The sequence below is a fragment of the Agelaius phoeniceus genome, chromosome 1 (genome assembly GCF_051311805.1).
Source record: "Agelaius phoeniceus isolate bAgePho1 chromosome 1, bAgePho1.hap1, whole genome shotgun sequence".
Taxonomy (NCBI): Eukaryota; Metazoa; Chordata; class Aves; order Passeriformes; family Icteridae; genus Agelaius; species Agelaius phoeniceus.
This window is the reverse complement of record NC_135265.1, coordinates 152,461,902-152,482,571: the sequence shown is the minus strand read 5'-3', so window position 1 is coordinate 152,482,571 and position 20,670 is coordinate 152,461,902. Positions and strand designations below refer to the sequence as shown.

The 20,670-nt window shown below is 44.7% G+C and overlaps 1 protein-coding gene across 6 annotated transcripts in view; it reads left to right on the top strand.

Moving 5' to 3' along the window:
• Nucleotides 1-20,670, top strand: part of TSNARE1 (t-SNARE domain containing 1) — a 469,579-nt gene that overhangs the window by 28,514 nt on the left and 420,395 nt on the right. For 5 of the 6 annotated variants that reach the window (XM_054647416.2, XM_077189516.1, XM_054647406.2 and 2 more), the window contains one exon: nt 16,478-16,528. The exons of the other annotated variant lie outside the window; for it this stretch is intronic. The gene's annotated coding sequence lies outside the window, so the exon portion shown is untranslated. The remainder of the gene's footprint in view (nt 1-16,477; nt 16,529-20,670) is intronic. 6 annotated transcript variants of the gene reach the window in all.

Below are 20,670 nucleotides of genomic sequence, written 5' to 3'. Positions count from 1 at the left end.
TTCTTTTTTTTCTTGAGGGAGATTTCCTGGGTGGTTTTTTTTCCTAGTATGTTGTAGGAAGCTGAGAAATTCTTCTCTAAACTGTTCCTTGTTGAGGCTTTTTCTGCTGTGTTTGGTGCAGTTTCTAAATCAAACTCACTCCTTCAGTGTGTCTTTCTTCTTCCCAGTCTCCATGGGGCAAGAAGCATTTCAGGTCTTCATCTCTCAACATTTTCTGAGCTGCTTCTCTATTAAAAAGATTAAGAATCAAATTACTCTGCACCACCAATTTTACCTTATAATTTTCATAGAATTCTACAGTGGTTTGGGTTGGAAGGGACCTAAGGATCACCTATTTCCAAAGCCCCTGCACTATCCCAGGTTGCTCCAAGCCCCATCCAACCTGGCCTTTGACACTTCCAGGGATGGGACAGCCAGAGCTTCCCTGGGCAACCTGTGCCAGGGCCTCACCACTCTCAGGGTGGTGAATTTTATGTTAAAGTGATCTATGATAATTCTATTTTTCCTTAAAATAATCTTGATATTATTCTGTCTCTTTTCCTATGCATCCCATTGCTCACTTGAAAGGATTAACTTTGGGCAAAGTTTCCTTTTGAGGTGCCAGTGGTGACATCCAGTTCCTTTCATTGGCTTCAGCTTCTGCTAGGACTGTGCCTGCTACAGCACTTCCTCTCCATCTTTGTTTCACATTTATTGGGCCTGATGCACGTCATTCTAAGTCTTATTGAAGTAAAATTTCTGAACAAGAGAAAAAAATCAACTTGCATGCTCAAGAAGGCAGCGAGTTGGAATTTTGGGGACCACGAGCTGCTGTGAGGGTCTTAAGGTGTCATCCCCCTTCTTTGCCCATCAGTTGATGTCCCCCATGATCCCAGAGTCACAGAGTGCTTTGGGTTGGAAGGGACCTTAAAGGTCATCCAGATCCAAACCCCTGCCATGGGCAGGGACACCTCCCACCAGACCAGGTTGCTTATCCTGGTTTTGTCCATTCGTATGGTCAGGCTCAGACAGTGACAACAGCAGTCCCAAAGGACTTGAAGAAATTCCTGGAGACCTTTGACTCCTTCCATGGTCAAAGGAGCACCTCTGGGTGGTTTTGGTCCCTTGATTGTAGAGCTGGATTCATAGAAACAACACTTCAGTTACGTGGGTGAACTTGGCCTTTTCTCCTTTCCGTGTTCTCTAACACATTCAGGGAATTCAAATTGAATCCATGTTATTGTTTACCATTTTCAGATGTGCTCAACTCAGCACTCTGGCTGCTGTTCATACCCCTGCAAGCCTCTTCTTGCACATCCCAATCCTTTGAACAATCAGAAAATCTTTGACAAAGTATTTAATTAGGTGTGTTACAGCCTCACTGCCCAGACTTGGCAATATTTGCGATTCTGCTTGTGTTTGCTTCCTCCCTAAGTCATGACTGGAAAAAAGACAGCTGTGCATCCCAGTCAAAGCTCACTGGACCTGGGATCCCTCTGAGCTCATGCATCACCCAGGGAGCTGTTTTGAGCTTTCATCTCTTGCTGTTTGTGGTGATTTTTCCACATTAGAGAAACTAAGGTGAAGTTTTTCTACCACTGGAAGCCCTAAAATCAAAGCAGAAGCATTAACTGCATTCAGAGTTATGACTCAGAGCAGGTTGCCATAATTTTAAATCTTGTGTATTTAATTCCTTTGCAGAAACATCCCCTTGGTACAGTAATTCCCAGCCCAGATCCCACCTAGAAGATGCAACATCAACTGCTAAGGTCATCTTTCCACTTTGGGACAAACATTGGGATTGTCACTCGAAGGATCCTCCTTGTTTCTTTGGTGCCTTTTACTTTGATGTGGGAGCACTATTTTTTTATTCAGACTCCTGGCATCTTTGCAAGGAAGGGAGGTATTGAGAGAAAATTATTTACAGGGCTTGGTGGCATGGTGCCATTTTGTTACAGTGTAATCACGCTTGAAATATTCAATAGAACATCGTTCTGGAGTTAATGGGGGAGATTGTTCTTGGATTATATCCCATGTGATTTTTCTTTCTGTGTGTGGAGAGTTTTCTTGCTGCAAATGAGATAAATAAAGGATTATATCTACATTTTTAATAGCTGGTATCAGAAGTGAAGCGCTTCCAATAAAGTGTTCTTATATTTTCTTCCCACATAAGACTGTTTTACAAGCTTATGTCCTTCTATTTTTTTACCCGCTTTAAATAATCTTAAAAATCAGGTTAGAAATTGTTTCCCTTTGCCCAAACTCTGGATAAAACATCTCTTCACAAAAATAGCAGAATGATGTTGCATTTTATTTGTTGCAGGAAGAAAAACAGTGACTTGGAGGTGAACAGAAGAGCGAAAGTTCTTTGAGAAGATGGGAATTGCTTTTTCTCTTTTCTTGTGTTTTGGTGGTTGTTTTCAGATCTGCAGCAGTGACCTGGTGATGCTGTGCAGGTGCTGCAGCTGCTGGAGGGACAACAGAGAGAGGGCTGTAAGAGCATCAGCAGAGTATTTCTGGGTGTCAGGAGGCTGCAGGATTCATCTTCCCATCAAAGCAGGGCTGAGAGAAATTGAAGCCCTTTAGAGAACCATTTCAGGTCATTTTCACTATCAAGTCTGGAAAAATCAAAATGTCCTTCCATACGGGTGAGATAAAATAAAGTTAGTTCAAGGGAGCTTGAATCTTTTTGTTTTTCTCAGAGACTTTCAGCAGATATTGGGATCCCTGGATGGTTTGGGTTGGAAGGGACCTTCAAGACCACCCAGTTCCAACCCTCTGTCATGGGCAGGGTCAGGACCAGGTTACTCAAAGCCCTGCCCAATCTTTCTGCTTTAAAAACTGGTGATCTTCATGTTTTTTTTTGGAGATGTGTTTACAGCACCTACTGCCCTGTTACTCTTAGATTTAGTATTGAGAGCAGTTTCTTCTTCAGTGTGTTGTTCCTTGTCCTATTTTCTAGGGAAGAAAGTATTCTTGACAGTCACAAAGGACACTGGAGTAGATAAAGTGTTATTGTATGGTAATTCCTGTACTCCAAAGTTACAAGGAACCTTTGATCAGTCCTCTGCATGATTATCTTAATATCATGAAGGCTGATAATGTAAATGGAGATTTCAAGCTTGACCTGATTCATAAATAGGATAAGTTAAAATGATGAACGTGATTGAGTTATTTGCTGCAGCTGCTTCCAGGGCTGGATTGATTTGAATTTCTGCTGACAAGGCGTTGAGACCTCTGGGAAGGACATCCCTGAGTTTATTAGCAGAGTTCTGGGGAAGGAGGAGTTTTGGGAATGTGGAGGGTGGGTTGGCTGGGCTCTGAAGCCTTGGGCTGATAGTGAAGTCTTTTGCAATAATTTGGTCTGGTTTTAGCAATTTAATATACTAATTTTAATGCAATGGTGTGTTCCTGGTACTGCCAGTGCAGTCAGTGCATCTCAGTGATGGTTCCTGTTTTGACTGGTACCGTGGGCTCCTGATTGTTGCTGATTTGGAGTTTGGGCATTTAAACAAATTCTGACTTGTTGATCAGGGGTTCTCTTCTGGTAAAAGCTTGTAATGGCAAAAGATTCTCCGTTCCTTGTTGAGATTTTGTCTCAGAAGCTGTGAAATCAGTGGGGTGAAAGACCCAGGCCAGATCTGTGCTGTGAAAATATCTCTTCTGCAGCATCTCAGATATATGAAAATATCATCTTCTGCAGCTTATCTGAATATCAGACTCAAATCAGTTTTTCTTCCCCTGTCTTAAGACTTCACCTGTGTACAACTTCCATCAAAGTTTAAATTGGGTCTGGAACCTTTGACATACAGAAATTTCTTGTTGTGGATCCGTCTATAAGGTTTCTTGCCTCCTTGCTCTTGATGAAGAAGGAGCATCTCAGTGGTGTCGCTGTAGAATTGAGGCAAAGGTTCCCACTGAAGACTTGAGGCAAAAAATCATGGAGTTCAGCCTGGAGAAGAGAAAGCTCCAGGGAGACCTTGGAGTCCCTTCCTGAACCTAAAGGGGCTCCAAGAGAGATGGAGAGGGACTTTGGACAAGGCACAGAGTAACAGGGCAAGAGGCAATGTCTTTAAATTGAGGGCAGACTTAGATGGGATATTGGGAAGGAATTCTTCCCTGGGAGGGTGCTGAGGCCCTGGCACAGGTTTTCCAGAGAAGCTGTGGCTGCCCCATCCCTGGAAGTGTCCAAGGCCAGGCTGGATGGGGCTTGGAGCACCCTGGGACAGTGGAACCTGTCCCTGCCCATGGCAGAGGGTGGAACTGGATGATCTTGATCCTCACCCTTCCCCATATCCTGGGTGTAGGCAGGGGGCTGGCTGTGTGCTCTCCTGTGCTCTCCCATCTCCATCTGGGATGTGTTTGCTCTCTAGATATTCCCCCCCATCCACATATCTCATCTACCAACTCTCCTTTACTTAACCTGCAAAGATTTAAGGCACTTAATGGCTGGAGGCTTTGGCAGCATGAATTGAAAGCCTTTTATAAATCAGTGTTTGGTGGTCTTCACCTCACTATTTAAAGGTAAAAAGGGACTGTGTCTCCTTCTGCTGCTGCTTCAGGGCTCTGTCCTTGTGTTAAATCCTCCTTCTTCCTGTGTTTCCTCTGTAAATCCTGCAGGTTGTAACAGTCCCCTAAATCTTGCAGATTGCTGTAGAAAATATCTTTTGTGTTTACTTGTTTGTTAGTTTTAAGAGAGTCATTTGTATTTGACAAGCTTTACATAACTCTGTGTGTCTATAGATATATATACACACATAATACTTCATTCCTTACACAAATCCCTATATATATTATATTTTTTTTAAATTCTAAAGAGCTGGGTAAACTTCCTCAACCTGTTGTGAAGTGATGCCTTATTTTTATGCAAGTCAAGATCTCAGTGCACAGCAGATGACCCCACAGAGGCACTGCAATACCTGTTCCCATTTCTGCACCTCATTTATACAGCACCTGAGATCATCTCATTGTCTTTAACTTCTCCCACATCCCAGCAAACCTGGTGTTGGCAAATGTATCAACTCAGCTGATGTGCACTGATTTAAAAAAAATAGGTTTTCCTGGTGCTTTAGCTTTGGAAAGGGATTTTAGTGCATCTGCATTTCTACAGGCATCTGAATTACAGCCCCCTTTTATATTTTGCTTTTTTCTCTACATTTTTCTCCAGCACTGCTGCTTTTTATGGAACTTTTTAAAAACAAAAATAGTGATGATTTTTTTTTTCCAACTCAAAGATCAGTGTCTGATGCTGGAAAGAGCTTTTACAAATGCAGCACAGTGCTGCTGCTGGGAACAGCCTCCCATAGCAACCTTCAGCTTGAAAGCTAAAATCACATCCCCCCATACGACAGCTTTATTATTAGATTGGCATGGGAACCCTTTGGAAGGGGTCTAGGTGGCAGCAAAAAAGTTCCTCTAGATTCTGTATTTAGGAGGATTTTTAATTTATTTTAGATGTTGTGGGGGCTTTTGTCACTTTTAAGTTTTGCTTTTGTTTTTTTTTTTGCTTTTTGGTTTCTTTTTCTGGTTTAAATTTTCTTTTTCTCAGATTGAATAAATGTCAGAAAAGTGAGAGACACCATTCTAGGGAAGATAGAAGATCTCTGCCATGGGGAATGACACATGATCATGGCTGTCACCAGAGCAATTTCACAGAAAAATAGAATTATAGAATAATTTGGGTTGGAAGGGACCTTTAAGATCAACTCATTCCAACCTCTACCATGGGTAGGGACATTTTCCACTATCCCAGGGGCTCCAAGCCCTGACCAACCTGGCCTTGAACACTTCCAGGGATGGGGCAGCCACAGCTTCTCTGGGCAGCCTGTGCCAGGGCCTCCCCACCTTCACAGAGAAGAATTCCTTCCCCAATATCTACTTTGTCCTAATATTTATTTCAAGTTTTCTACTTCTGCACATGGACACGATGGGAGTCCTTGCTGGAAGGCTGGCAGCAGTGGATTTGGGGTCAGGTTGTGATTTTCTGGGATTCGCGTTTATTGCAGTGACAATTCCATGCGCCCTTCCTGTTGTTCAGCCACTTTGCAGACTTGTGTCACATCTCTGTGCTGGCTTTGCTTCCTCAAACTTATGGTGGGATGACTCAAAGGACCTTGAAAGCCAGGGGAAACTCCTGACAGTAGTTAGGAGACCAAATCAGGATATTCCAGATCCAGTCTGAGCCAAGACTGATGATGGGAGGGTTTGTCTCCTGAGCTTTTCATTGAGCTTGGCATCTCTGATCTGATGGATTGGACAGACTCTTCCTCTCCACTGGAAATCCAGATTGGGTGGAGCTTGGAGCAACCTGGTTTAGGGAAAGGTGTCCTGCCCACGACAGGAGACTTGGAACCAGACCATCTTTAAGGTCCCTTCCCACACAAACCCTTCTGTGTTTCCGTGAGTTTCAGAAAAACTATTGCAGAATAATTGGACACGTGTGGCTCACTCTGAGCTGGGGCTTCTCTGGCTGCCAGGGTGAGAGCCATGAAATGCCTCGTGCTGTTGATAATGCTAACTGGTATCAATCCCCCCTGGTCATATTTCACTGGTGCAGGGAAAGCCACATCCACACTTTTGAGCCACCAGGTCCATGAGAGGAGCAGCATCACTCCCGCTTCAGGCTTCTCATCCCAAGTTCTTGTGGGGAGGAAGAAAGCTCAGTGGAGGAGAGGGGGTGGTTTTCTGTGCTGGCTGAGAGCGAGGAGACAGCCAGGCTTGGACCCTGGGAAAGCTCTGGTGATAGAGAAAAGGGTTTGGGGTCCATGTGAGGAGTTGCCTCTCTTTATCTGTCATTCCTTCAAAAGCTTTTCAAGCTTCTCTAACAGGCTTTGTGAGTGTCTCCATCCTCCATTTAAATCCTATTTCTTTCCATCCCTTTGCACTTCATAGAGAAGCAAGAAGTGACTCATTACACAGCCTACGAGGAAGCCTTAATGAATAAATGCATTTAAGAAAAAGAAGAAAAGAAAAAATAGAGTTCTGTCTGGGGCAGACTGGTGCTTTTGCTGTCTTGAACTCTGAAATAATAAGTTAGGCTGCTTCTTTTTTGTTTGCTTTTAATTAATTGAGTCACTTTTGTGCTGTTGTTAAGACTAATAGGACTTTCTTGGGACTAGAACTGTGGGTTTGTGGGTTGCTTTTTTCTATTTTGGGGTTTATTTGGTCTTAATTTGCTTGAAACATCAAGAGCAAAATTTGCAAATCTCCCAAGCTTCTTTCTTTTCACTTTCTGTTCTCCTTCAAACCTTGTTGCTGGCAGCATTGCATGGGGAGAGGAGCAGTGAAGTGCCCTGTGGTGCTTTATGCCCATCTTTGGCACTAATTGGGGCACAACAGTATTTTTTGAGGCACCTGCAGTGTTTTGGAGGTTGGTGGGCTCCCCTTGCCTTGCAGAGGAGCTGTGCTTTTCTGCCAAGTCCCTGAAACAGTTCTGTGTATTTACCTTTCTTCCTTTGCTGCTCTGATTGCTTTTCACTTTTTCTCCAGCAATAAAATCACCTCACAGACCTGCAGTTTTAAAGCTAGAACTTGTGCATCCCCTTTCTTGCTTCTAAATGTTCTGTTCAGGCTGGAATCTCTGCTCAGGACTCCTGAACAGAGAAGGACACAATGTACCTATATATTTATATATGTCCTGCATTGCATGAATTAAAAATAAAGATAAAAAATTTATAAAATTTATGTAATTCATTCAATGCATGAATTTTGGAGTGCATGGGAGCAATAGGGGCAGTTGGCTGGGTCTGGTGGTTGTAACTGGGAATTGCACTTGTTTTTGTTTAAAAAAAGGGAAAAATGTCCCTGCCCATGCCAGAGGGGCTGGAGCAAAATGATCTTTAAGGTCCTTTCCAACCTAAATGATTCTTTGATTCCACAATTCTGTGATTCTTCATTTTGAAGACTCTTCTTGAATTCAAAAGCTCATTAGGGCTCCTCTTCTCCCTGAGCTCCAAGTCTGGGCTGTTTTTTTTCTATTGTTTAAATACAGCAAAGCAATGTTTCCAAAGGGAGGGAAGAGGGTGAGAAGGAAGTGTGGGTGCTCCTCGGAGATCGAGCCGATCCATTTTTGTCTTGTTATATATCATTTTAACTTAATGCTGTTATATTATTTCAGCTGTGCTTGGTTTTCAGATTGGGTGCAGATATGAAGTTGCTATAACAACATGATGATTCATACAATGAGAGCAACAATCTGCCTGGATTTATTTTCCTATCATGACGACTTAGATGTTTTTGATGGGGATTTCTGTCTATTTTCAGATAGGCCATGCTGTTATCTCTCTGCAGTGATTTGTGTTGGATTACCTGGGCTTGAGGTGGTAACACCTGAGCTTGTGTAACAGACCCAGAGGTCTTAAAGCCCTTCCCAAAGGTCAGGGCTGTGGTTCAAGATTTCGGGTGGGAGATGGAGGCACAGAGGTGTGGAGGGATGGTCCAAGCAGCTTCAGCATGTCAGGTGTGCAAAATCAGCACCTGGCACCTTGTACCTGTGCTCAGGTGGTTTTCCACCTCACTTCTTGCAGTGATAGAGCTGCCAAACTGATGATATGTGAAAGCCTCCTGATGCTGCTGTTTAGAAAGAGAAGCATAAGTTGTTTTGAATTTTTCCTAGAAATAATCTTGTCAATGTTTCTGTTGCCACATAAAGGTTCTCTAGAATCACTGGAGAGTTCAGGGGTAGATCCAAAATTCATTAATGGAATCACAGAATGGTTTGGGTTGGGAGGGACCTTAAAAATCTCCCAGTTCCATCCCCTGCCATGGGCAGGGACACCTTCCACTGCCCCAGGTTGCTCCAAACCCTGTCCAACCTGGCCTTGGACACTCCCAGGGATGGGGCAGCCACAGCTTCTCTGGGCAGCCTGTGCCGGGGCCTTACCATCCTCATGGTAGAGAATTTCTTCCTAAATCTAATCCAAATCTTTCTGCTTTCAGCTTAAAGCCATTGCCCCTTGTCCTGTCACTCCATGCTCTTGTCCAAAGTCTCTCTCCAGCTCTCTTGGAGCTCCTCTAGGAATGAAAGGGTGCTCTAAGTTCTTCCTGGAGCCTTCTCCAGACTGAAAAGCACCAGCTCTCTCATCCTGTCTTCATAGCAGAGATGCTCCAGAAGATTCAATTAATAAATCTGTTTCTTTTTAATTTTTTTTTTTTTTAATTGCGGTCTGCAATAACAGAAATGCGTTATTTAGGTCTTTTAATAGAAAAAAAATAAATACCTAGGATTAGGGATGATTGATTTTTCTGTGAGAGATGGAAAATTATATAGAAATATCTACTTCCTGCCAATTTCATGTTGCTTCTCCTTTGAAAGGGCAGTCGTGATGGGAAGTGTTTCAAGGTACCTCCAGACACTTTGTCAGCTTCTGAATTCTGAACCTTGAGCAATGGAAATTGAAAACCTTGGGCTTCCAGAAGCCTCACACTGAGAGCTTTCTCCTTCTCTCTCTCCTCTCTCTTTTCTGTCCTGATGTTGGGAGTTTCAGATAACGCAGAGAATCACAGAATCATGGAATGGTTTGGGTGGACAGGGACCTTAAAGATCATCTTATTCCAACCTTACTGCCATGGGCAGGCACACCTTCCACTACCCCGGGTTGCTCCAAGCCCCATCCAACCTGGCCCTGAACGCTTTTGGGGATGGGGAGTCCTCAGCCTCTCTGTGCAACCTATGGCAGGGCCTCACCGCACTTACAGTAAAGAATTTCTTCTTAATATCTGATCTAAACCTGCCTTCCTTCATTTACTTCCTGCTTTATTTACGTCTGTAAATGGAGCAATGTGCCCTGCTCAAGCAACTTTCTTGGAGTTTTGGTTTTTACCGGTTTTAAATATCAGATTTTTAAAAAATTAATTCTTAATTTGAATTTTCTTGCTAACAAATACAGGATTACTTGATTATTTTTTGGCAATTTTTTCCCCCTTGTAGAGCTGTAGCAGGACTTGATGCCTTTTGGAAAAAGGCTCTTCCTCCTTGCACTGTCCTGTGCTAATCTGAAAACCATCCCGAGATGAAAACAGGCTTTTGTCCAGCCTGTCTGTTGAGCTGGTGTCTCTTTATTTCCCCTGACAACTGGAATGCAGTTGATCCTGTAAAATGTCTGGGCTTTCTGTCCTGCCTAATTGTGTTAAGCTGCATTTGCATCCTAAAGAGAGCGGCTGGGAGAGGATGTTGAAGCCTTATATACATTTTTAAACTCATAAATGCCATCAGTGAAGTCTGAAACATCAGATAACTGACTCTGAAGGCCTTGCTGAAATGCACTGATGCCTTTATGAGTTGTCTTCCCCTGCACAGAGTCTCCAGATCCTACATGTGTTGCTGTCAGCTGTATTAGGGATAAGGAGGAACCATAACTGTGAAAACAGCCCTGGGGGCTGTAAATATCTGCACACCATCAAGTGAATTTTGCAGTTTTGCAGGGGATCATGTTCTTGTTCCTATGGCAAGACTTTTGTTGCAGTGCAAGAAGATGTTTTCAGACCTCTCTTCCTGCGTCAGAGGAGCCATCTCTTCTCCTGATGTTTCTAAGCATGTGCCCTGCCAGCCCTCACTCCACCTTTTCAGCAATTAAATATTTGGGCACCACAATAAAAATGCAGCAGAAGTGGAGACAATGGAAAATATATTCCAGTCAATCACAACTTTTTCTGGGGGTATGTTCCAAAAGTTTAAAGCACGTGAAGAAGGCAAATCAGCATGGTAGATGAGATACTGTGGGTATCACTAAGTGTTGTTGCTTTCACTTTGCTCCTGGGTGTGGTTTTTATCCCTTGACCACACTGATCATCCTGTCCTGATCCCACACAGCCTCTTCCATGCAGAAAGTTGTAGATTTTTCCTCCTGTGACCTCCTCTGCACATGGGATGAGGACTTTCATGTTTGGCTTGGTGGTTTCTAGGAGGAAACCTCTTTCTGTTCATCACGGCCCTGCAATTTCAGCCTCTGACTCTTGGTGCTGTTGCTTCTTCTCTTCCCTGTGTTTTCTTCTGGGCATGTGACAAAGCTTTGCCAGTCTGAGGCCATGGCCTGGGACAAAAGGCTGTGTCTCACCCAGCTCCTGGAGTGCACGTGAGCATTTCTGTGATGGGTAGAAGATGATTCTCCCTCTGAGTCATGCAATTGCTGTTCCCTTCTCTAAGAAATCTGGTAAAATCAGTAGAAGTAAGGGGAGGGAAGAAATGGAAAGCGTCTCTGCATTTCAAGAGAAAAAGCGACAGCTCCCCCAGGGTGGTTGTTTTGGCAGCAATCTGCATCTCAATTTCAACCCCAAAATTGCCATCAAGGGCAGGCACTGTGTCTGCTCTCCCAAAAGGTGTCTGAGAGGGTGTTGGTTTTCTTGCTGTGGTCCTGATGGTGTGGTGAGCCATGAAGGAAATGTCAGCCATGTGCATGAGGAAAAGAAAAATCAGTTGGGGTTTGCAGCAAGACCTTGGGAATGTCTTGACTCGCCGTGTTGGTGCCTTGCTGCTGAACAGGGTTTTCACAGTGAGTTCAGGGCTGTGAGTCAGGGTCTGTCCCTCTGATAGAACTGCTCATTTGATCTGGAATTGCAGTGTAAAACCAGCTGTAGCTCAGATATCAGGGTTTGCCCTGGTCTGGTAGTTCAGTGTTAGGTCTTTGCCCCAAACCTCTCTGTTGATGTTGCATTGAGGGTGGAGATGTTTCCCCAGGGGGTTCAGAAGGAGGGCCACTAATCTGATCATGGGACTGGAGATATGGAGACAGGCTGAGGGAGTTGGGGTTGCTCAGCCTGAAGACAAGAAGGCTACAGAGAAAGCTGAGAGCCCCTTCCAGTGCCTAAAAGGATTCCAAGAGAGCTGGAGAGGGAGTTTGGACAAGGGCATGGAGGGATGTAGCAAGAGGGAATTGCTTCAGACTGAAAAGAGGGCATGTTTCTATTAGGTATTAAGAAGAAATTCTTCCCTGTGAGGGCTGGGGACACTGGAACACGTTGCCCAAAAATGCTGTGGATTTCCCATCACTGGAAGTGTTCAAGGCCATGTTGGACAGGGCTTGAGCAACCTGGGGCTTTGACCAAGGTCTTCTTTAAGGTGCCTTCCACCCCAAACCATTCTGTGATTCTGTGATTCTCAGAAGCTTTTTCTCCTTAGGGATGCCCAGCCTCATGAAGTGTCATTGTGGTGTTGTCCCTGAACTTTGTGTTTTGTCCCACCTGTCCCCTGAGGTTTTTGCAGAGATTGAATGAATTCTCTTCTGGTTTCTTTTTTTTACTTCTCTCATGTGAGCGTGGTGGCACAGTCAGAACACTCATGAGCTCTTCAGCAAATTTTTCCTGAGAAAACCTCATGGTTGCCTTTTCCTTCTCCAAAATATCTGGAAACCACCATTCCCCTGGTTCTCTCATAGCCATGTGTATTGGAGGATGATTGTCAGCCCAGTGGTGGAGGAAGCTGCTCTAAAAGCACCTCTGCTGTGTCTCAGGCAGGGAATGGTCTGCTGGAGCAGATATGGTGGTGGGGCTAGAACCCTGCCCTGAAGCCTGGTAGCAGCTGGAAATTCAGTTTTCTATTAACCCCTTCAGCTGTTGGAGTCTTTTGGTGTGACACAGGGAAGTTTCTGCCTGGTGGATTTCAGGGAGTGAGGCGAGGGCGGGTGTACATTTTAATTTTAGTTCTGCATGATGGAAGATGCTTGCAAGCCCATCATATTAATTTCAAAACTCTTCAGGATTGTGCTTATTTTGCTGTAGTAGTGCAGTGGGTTGGCTGGGGAATAAGCAAGCAAAGCAGGAATTTGGAGAATGGTAAAACCAACCATGCAGACGTGAGTTAGTCTGCGCAGCCTCTCAGTAGCCACCTGCATGTCTTCCTTGACTCTGTTCCTACCCCTAGAAAAAAGGTTCTGACCTTTGAAGGATCTTTGCATCCTCTGTCTTTTGGGTGGGAGTTACTGGATTGGAAGGACTCCAGTTGTGCAGTTCATCCATCTTCCACCGGTCCCATCTGCTCATTCACCCTCCAGGAGAAGCAGGGTGGATGTGATGCCAGCAGGAGCTGTCATTAGAGGGGAGGGCATGGAGAATTCCCAAAAAGGAGCTGAGTAATGGAAGGTGATGGCTCCAGCTGGAGCAGAGGCATCTCCACAAAAAGGCTGTTCCTCCTCTCTAATTCCCTTGCAGCTGAGCTTTGACAGCATTAAAACTTCAGGCGACCTCCATGTGAAGGCCTTTGCTTGCTCAAAAAGTGGGAGCTGGTTGCAATCCAGGGATGCCATTTTGGTTTGGGAGGAGGAATAGTGCAGGACCATGGGTATGGGTGTGAGGTGGCTCAGCAGCAGGGAGTGAGGAAGCCTGGATTAATCTCTCCATATCAAAAATATTGGTACAACAGAGGTGTTCAGGGAGTGTTTTTGTTGATTTGGCTTTGGTACTGTCCTGATTTCCACCCGAGAGGCTCTTTAGATGTTTGGAGTATTGGATACATCACAGTGGTGATGGATCTGGGGATATTCCTGGAGCACCCAGCAGGGAAATTCCTCCAGACAGCAGCTGATTGTACATTGTACAAGTGAGATGCAATCTGTGCCTCCACCTCATGAGCTGTGTTGTTGCTATTTTTATTTTTTTTTTAATAAATACTGTGTTTGTGCACTTGGATGACATTTCTCATTCAAAAAATGGAGGGGAGGAAGGAATGTGTCACCCACACCCAAGGTGCCAGGCACATAACTCAGGAGAATTACTCATAAAGCCACAACCTCATTATCCAGCTATGAAGGATTTCTGCCACCAATTTCCTCAGTCTGGCCACAATCCTGAAATTAATCTCACCTAAACAGTCAGGAGTGTTTCCTCTCTCAGTGCAGGCAGAAATTGTTTTGCCCCATGGTTGAATGCTTCAACAAACACGAAAATAGGCAAAATCCCCCAAAGTGCCCAAAGTGTAATAATTAAGCTGGTGCATTCGGGGTGTTAGAAAAGGATGCTCCCATCCCAGTTCCAAGCAGATGATGGAGTGCACAGCATGGATGGAGCAGACTGGGGAACACTCAAAGCACCAGCTGGGAAGTTGAGGTGGTTTTCCCCTTGTAAACATCTCAGGAGGAGGAGGGATAACATCCTCTTTTGGGGAGCAGATGGGATCTGGAATTTCAGTGACCTTGTGGGCACTGGTACGATGAGCTGGTTTTTGGATTTTCTGAAGTACCTGCTGCTGTATTTCTTTCTCCTGCTGGAGTCACCTGGGTTTTGGCTACTCTGAGTGATATCCTGCAGGAAACAAGGACAGGGAGCCTGTGATGGTTAAAATCCAGACCTAAATGCACCTCTTATATGCTCCTCATAATATTTTTTTTTTTTCTGGAGCAGAAAAAAAATGGCCTGTGAAGTCACAAACTCTCAGCTCTCAGCCCCTGGTTTTTGGTGGTTTTTTTTGGTTTGTTTTTTTTTTTTTTTTTTGTTTTGGTTTGGTTTTGTTGTTGTTGTTGTTGTTGTTGGGTTGGGGTTTTTTTGTTTTGTTTTGTTTTTTTGGTTTTGTTTTGTTTTGTTTTGTTTTTCTAAAGAAACAGGGTGAAGGAAAGGGGCTCTGGAATGTCCAGGAGAAAAAGCATCCTTATAACCAGAGCAGTGATGGTGTGGCTCAGCAAGAAGCTGGAGCCAGGATGTCCTGGGCCAAGCCAGGGGTCAGGCAGGCTGCACATCACCATGTCCTGCCCACTCCTCCCAAGCAGCAAGCGACAGGACAAGAGGAAGCAGTCTCAGTTTGCACCAAGGGGGTTTAGATTTGATCTAAGGAAAAATTTCCCCACTGAGAGGTTTTTCAAGCATTGGAAGAGGCTACCCAGGGACGTGGTTGAGTCACCATTCCTGGAAGTATTTAAAGATGTGTGGACGTGGCACTTGGGGACATAGGTTAGTGTGGCCTTGGCAGTACTTGGTAGTTGAACTAATGGATCTGAAAGGTCTTTTCTAACCTAAACTGTTCTGTAACTCTGGGAAGCTGAGAGCATTTCTTCTGTCAGCTGCTGGCTATGACTGGTGGCTTCAAAAAGTTTGTGTTTTTTCCTTTTATCTTGCCAAAGGACATAGAAGTGCTGCTGGGCATATCCCAAGTGCGGGACACTGAAGGATGAGGTGGATTAGCACTCATCTGCTGATGGGGACCACAGCAAACAAGAAGGGAAGGAGTGGGAGGATTGAGCTGAGTTGCCCCGTGGTGATTTCCATAGGTTAAACGGGCAGGTCAGTGGGAATTACATCCTCCAGATGTAACAACTCCATAAGATCAGTGTTTACAAAACCCCTCACACAATTGGATCCAAATCTTGATTAAACCTCGAGGCTGGTTGTCCCCAGCCTGCTCAGTAGCACACACTCACTACTTGCACCAGCTTTTGATGTTTCTCACTCCAAGCAACAAGAAGCTGCTGCTCTGGGAGGGGAAAATCCTCTGTCACAGAATGTAATTGGCTTGGTGTGTTTGCACAGAGGTCACCAAGGGCTGGGATTGCTGCTCTGATACAAATCATTGCTGCAATTTTATCTCTGAATTTTTCTCTCTGGGGAAATTGCCCTTTTTTTTTTTTTTTTTTTCCTTTTTTTTTTTTTAGAATTTTTTTCTTAAGTGAGCTTTCTGTAGAGACCATGCATGTAGGAAGTACAAGCCATTTGTATAGGAAGTATTTATAAATGCAAAAGGATTATTAAAGTGTTCAGCCCACAGTGACCAGAGCTGCAGGCAGTGTGTGAAGGGCTTCCTCAGTGGTGTTAATTGAGCAAAGCAAGTAGGAGTATTAATTAAAAGGCCTTTTGTGCTCTTGAGAGCTGCCTGGTGCTCATCTAATGCAGGACCTGCCCCTTGGGGTTCTACCAGTGCTTTTTCCTGGCAGCAAAATCGGCTGCTTTTGTAACCAGGGGGTGTTGTTTCTAGAATAAAAGCTAAAATTGGAAATTCTTGGAAGGTAGGAGTGTGTGTACGTGTTTGAAGGCCAGCAGGAGAGAGAAACAAGCAGCTGGTGAGAAATGCCAAGACCTTGATTCAGCAGGGCTCTCCCTCTTCTCTCAAATCTGACACACTGAAATGCTTAACTGGATTGTGGCCAGAGTGCTCCTCCCACAGCAGGTTTGGGATCTTAAAGAAGACTGGACACTTAAAACAAGTGATTCTCCTTTTCCATTGAAGGTTTTAATTTGTTATTTATTAATTTTGCAGGTGTCCTGCAAACAATTACACCCCCCTACTTTAGTACTGTTGCTAATCTGGAAATATTGAAACCTTCTAGGAATTTAAAGATTCATATCAACTCTCTTCTGAAAAGGAGGTGCTGTTCCTCATGCTCAGCAGTGATGTTTTGAGGAACCAACAGCTGGTTTTGTACCTATTCCTACAGCTCAGTTTAGAATGTGCCTGGATATCAGAGCTCTTGGTGTGCTGATGGTTGCCATGTCCTTAACCATGACAGTGAAATAGTTTTTTTGTTTTGTTTTTTTTTTTTTTTTTCCCAGTACTTATCAGTTGTCTTACTTTTTCTTCCAGATTAGAAGAAAGTCTTGTGTGCCCAGGAGAGCAGGACTTGGGAAGCAGCTGGTAAGAGCATCCCTTCAGGAGAGGGTCACCTGAACATGGCATTATGGGGCTCAGGCAGATGCAAATAAAATTTTTCCCTTGAGAAACTTTTTTTTTCCACGTGACTTTCATTTTATAGGAGTTTCACTCTGTTTTGGACTGAGTTGCCAAAAGGGAGAGCTGGTTTATGGAACTTTTTGCTGGTGAGGCTGGGCAGGGAGTGCTTTATCTTCACTCCTTATCCAAGCAACCTTATCCAGGAGTTGTCTCAGAGCTTTGGCCATATTTTCATGTTCTCCCTGTGTTCTCATTGTGCTGATCCTTTGCTGGTTCCATGTCTTTGATCTCTAGAGCAAACCATGCACAGGAATAAAATAAACATGGAGAATGCAGTGCTTTGAAACTTGGGTGCTTAAGGATGCCAGGCAGAATTTGAATCATGGAATAGTCTGGGTTGGAAGCAACTTTTGAAGGTCATCAAATATAATCCCCATCAATGAGCAGTGAGATATCCAGTGATGGGACATCTCCAACTTCATCTGCTTGCTCAGAGCCTCATCCCACCTTGCCTTGAATCTTTCCAGGGATGGGGCACATTTTTGTGTCTTACCAAAATCTTTTATCTCCCCTGAACCCCTACCCTCTTTCAGTTTGAAACCATTTCCCTGAAACTACAAGCCCTACTAAACAGTCCGTCCCCAAATTCCCTGAAATCACTGAGAACTGTATTGTTCCATAGATCTTCAGGTTTAGCTTCATGTTCCTCATCTTGGGAACTCCTGCCAGGATTGTAAAGCCTTGTTGGTCTCCTGGGCAGTGTGAAAGGCAAGCAGGGCAGTGCTGGTCCATGTCGCACTGGTGGGATGTTCATGTGTCCCCTCCCAGGGAAATTGCTTCTTGCTCCAGCAGCAGATCCAGCTGTGGCAGCTCCATTTGTGGGCAGCACAGCCACAGCCAAGTTCCACTGGCTTTTTCTGGGATCATTCTGTCCCTTCCACCTGGTTTACCTCCCCTTGGAGGCATAGGGGAGATTTATAGGACTCCTCCTCAGTGACCCTGGAGACAGAAACTGATTCATCCCCCACAAGGCTCATGTTTGGGGAGGGAGCAGTGCTTTGTGTGATTTTCCTGTCCCCTGTGGCAGCACTGGTGCTGAATCAGTGTGATGTGTGTCCCCTTTGATACAGGTGATGTTTCCCTAAATCCCAGTGCTCATTCCCCTGGATCTGAGCTTTAGTGGTGTTACTGCTGTCCTGAATAGTCCCCAAGCACCACATCTGGCTGGAGAGAGAGAGAACACAAATTGTCCGCCCACGAGGGTCTGGACTGAAAACCAGAGGATTTGGCTTTCATCACCAGCTAGTCATATCTTTAAAACAAATTTTGCTGAGGACATCTTTTATCAGCTTTATGGTTTTCCCTTCCCATCTCTAACTTTCACGTGCAGTTTCTTCTGTGTGGCAGAAAGGAGCAGGTACAGGGGAGTGTGGCCTCTGGGAGCAACCAGGACCAATGGGTTAGGAAGCTGTAATCAGCCAGGTGATGGAGCAGATTGTTTCAGCAATGAGGGGGGAAATAGCTGTTGTGGCATCTCTGTGCCTGTCTTGCTCTTGCTGGACCTGGAGTCACCCAGTGCAGGGCATTGATGGTGGTGGAGTGAATTGCAAAGAACACCAGGTGTGATGAATGTGAAAGTCCTGTGGTGTTTGGGGAGCTGCACTGATGGTGTCAGCCAAGCTGGGCTCAGGATCTCTCTCCCCAGCTGTCATGGTGGTCCTTGGCTCTATTGACAACATTTTAGCCCCCGTCAATTTGTTGACCTGTCAGTCCTGTCACTGTCCCTGTGTTGAATTTGTGCTCTTGCACACTTCTTGATTGCCCTCTCCTCACCCCATGTGTACCAGGGCTCTGTTGCTCTCCCTGTCTATCTGCTGCATGATGAGAAAAGTGGATGGAAACCCTTTGGGAAGAGTCACACACTCTTAAGTTGGATGTGGAATGCTCTTGAAGATCTCGCTGTTTGTTAGCAACAGGTGGTGCTTTGGGAGCAAAGCTATAGAAGGACATCATTGCAGCAGAGAGTCTAAATCTCTCCCTGCTCAGATTAGTTCTTCTTCACCTCCTGACCTGATACCCTGCAAGTCCAGGCAGTGGAGTTGTTTTTAGCTTTTTCGTGCTCTGTGCTGAGTGAGCACTGGTGAAGGCACTTTTGCTGGAAGGGCTGCACAGGGCACAAGCACAAGGTGCTCCCTGGCCCCAGCCCTTTCATCCACATCACCAAGTGTTTGCCAGAGGCTGCTGAGGTCTGGAGAGGCCACTCCTTGCTAAGTAGACCAGCAGGTTCCCCCTGGGGACTTTGTTCAACTGGGCTGACCCATGCTTCAGCCATTCAGGTGATGCAAGTAAGAGAGGTTGACTGGGGCTAAGCTTGTGCCTGGATTTGTGTCCAGCATCAGCTTCACTGCTCAGACTTTTTGTGTGTCACTGAGGGGTTTTCTGTCTTTGTCTCTGGCTGGTCATTGGTGCTTTCAGTTATAGGCAGTAATTGGAAAAGCTGTGCTTTTATCAGTCATAAATGTACATCTGTGTGCACACAACTGTCTATAAAATAAGCCTTTAAAACAAATGGAGGTGTAACATCCATGTGTTGATGTCCTCATTGTGCCCAGGTCGTTGCTAGATCTCACTGCATTTTCTCCTTGTCCCCATCTTTCTGATCTTTTCAGGTGTCAGTGGTGAACCCCACAAGTACTGCTTTTCATGAGCTGTTCCATCACATGCTGATTTTGTCCTTAGGGATGTGAAGGACCTGGGTGCTTTGTCCAAGGGCACATAGAAGGGCTCAAAGCTGGTGATGGGACAAGAGGAAATGGCCTCAAGTGGTGGCAGGGTGTGGTATTTTCTGAGTACCCCAGACAGAGGAGGAATTGAGAATCTGACTCCATGTTCTTAGAAGTCTAGTTTATTATTTTATGATCTATATTATATTAAAGAATGCTATACTAAACTATACTAAAGAACGGAGAAAGGATACAGACAGAAGGCCAAAAGATACTAATAAAAAACTCATGACTCTCTCCAGAGCCTCACACAGCTGGACCTGTGTTGAGGCTCTGATTGGTCTTAAGTCAAAACAATTCAAATGAAACCAATAAAACAGTGACCAGTTGGTAAACAATCTCCAACCACATTCCAAAGCAGCAAAACACAGGAGAAGCAAATCAGAAAATTATTGTTTTCATTTTTCTCTGAGGCTTCTCAGCTTCCCAGGAGAAGAAATCCTGGCGAAGGGATTTTTCAGAAAATATGACGGTGACACAAGGGGAGGTTTAGATTTGATATTAGGAATAATTTCTTCACCAAAAGAGTTGCCAAGCTTTGGAACAAGCTGCCCAAGGAAGTGCTGGAGAGATTTAACAGGTGTGTGGATGTGGCATGTGTGGTGGTGTTCGCAGGGGTCCCAGGATGAGGGAAAAGATGAGAATCTTGACTCCATGTTTCAGAAGGCTGATGTATTATTTTATTATATATATTATATTAAAAGAAAATGATATATTAAACCTGTACTAAAAGTATAGAAGAAAGGATTTCATCAGAAGGCTTGAAAGGGAAGGAATGGAATGATCATAAAATCTTGTGACTGCTCACAGCCTCGACACAGGTGGCTGTCATTGGTCATCAAGTAAAAACAATTCACATGCTGGGTAAACATTTCTCCAGATCACATTCCAAAGCAGCAAAACATGGAGAAGCTGAAGCTTCTCAGCTTCTCAGGGGAAAAGATCCTGGTAAAAGGGTTTTTCATAAAATATGTATGTGACAGGCACGTGGGGACATGGCAGAGTAGTGGCCTTTGCAGTCAATGCTTGGTTAATGGTGGAACTTGGTGACGTTAAAGGTCTTTTCCAACCTAAACAATTCCATGATTCTTTGTGGACTCCTGGTGGAGTTGGCTCCCCTTGCAGCAAGCTGCTCCGTGTGCTCACCACGCAGGAGATCCCTGGCTGTGACACTGCTCTGTGGGATGCCACTGAGTGTGTGTGGAAAGGAAAAAGAGCCATTATGCAACACCCTCTTGTGGCTGTCCCAGCTGCCAGCGTGTGATGTGAGCACTGTGGTGACCCAAAATCCCTTCTCCCTGGGTGGTGGGTTAATCTGGTAAC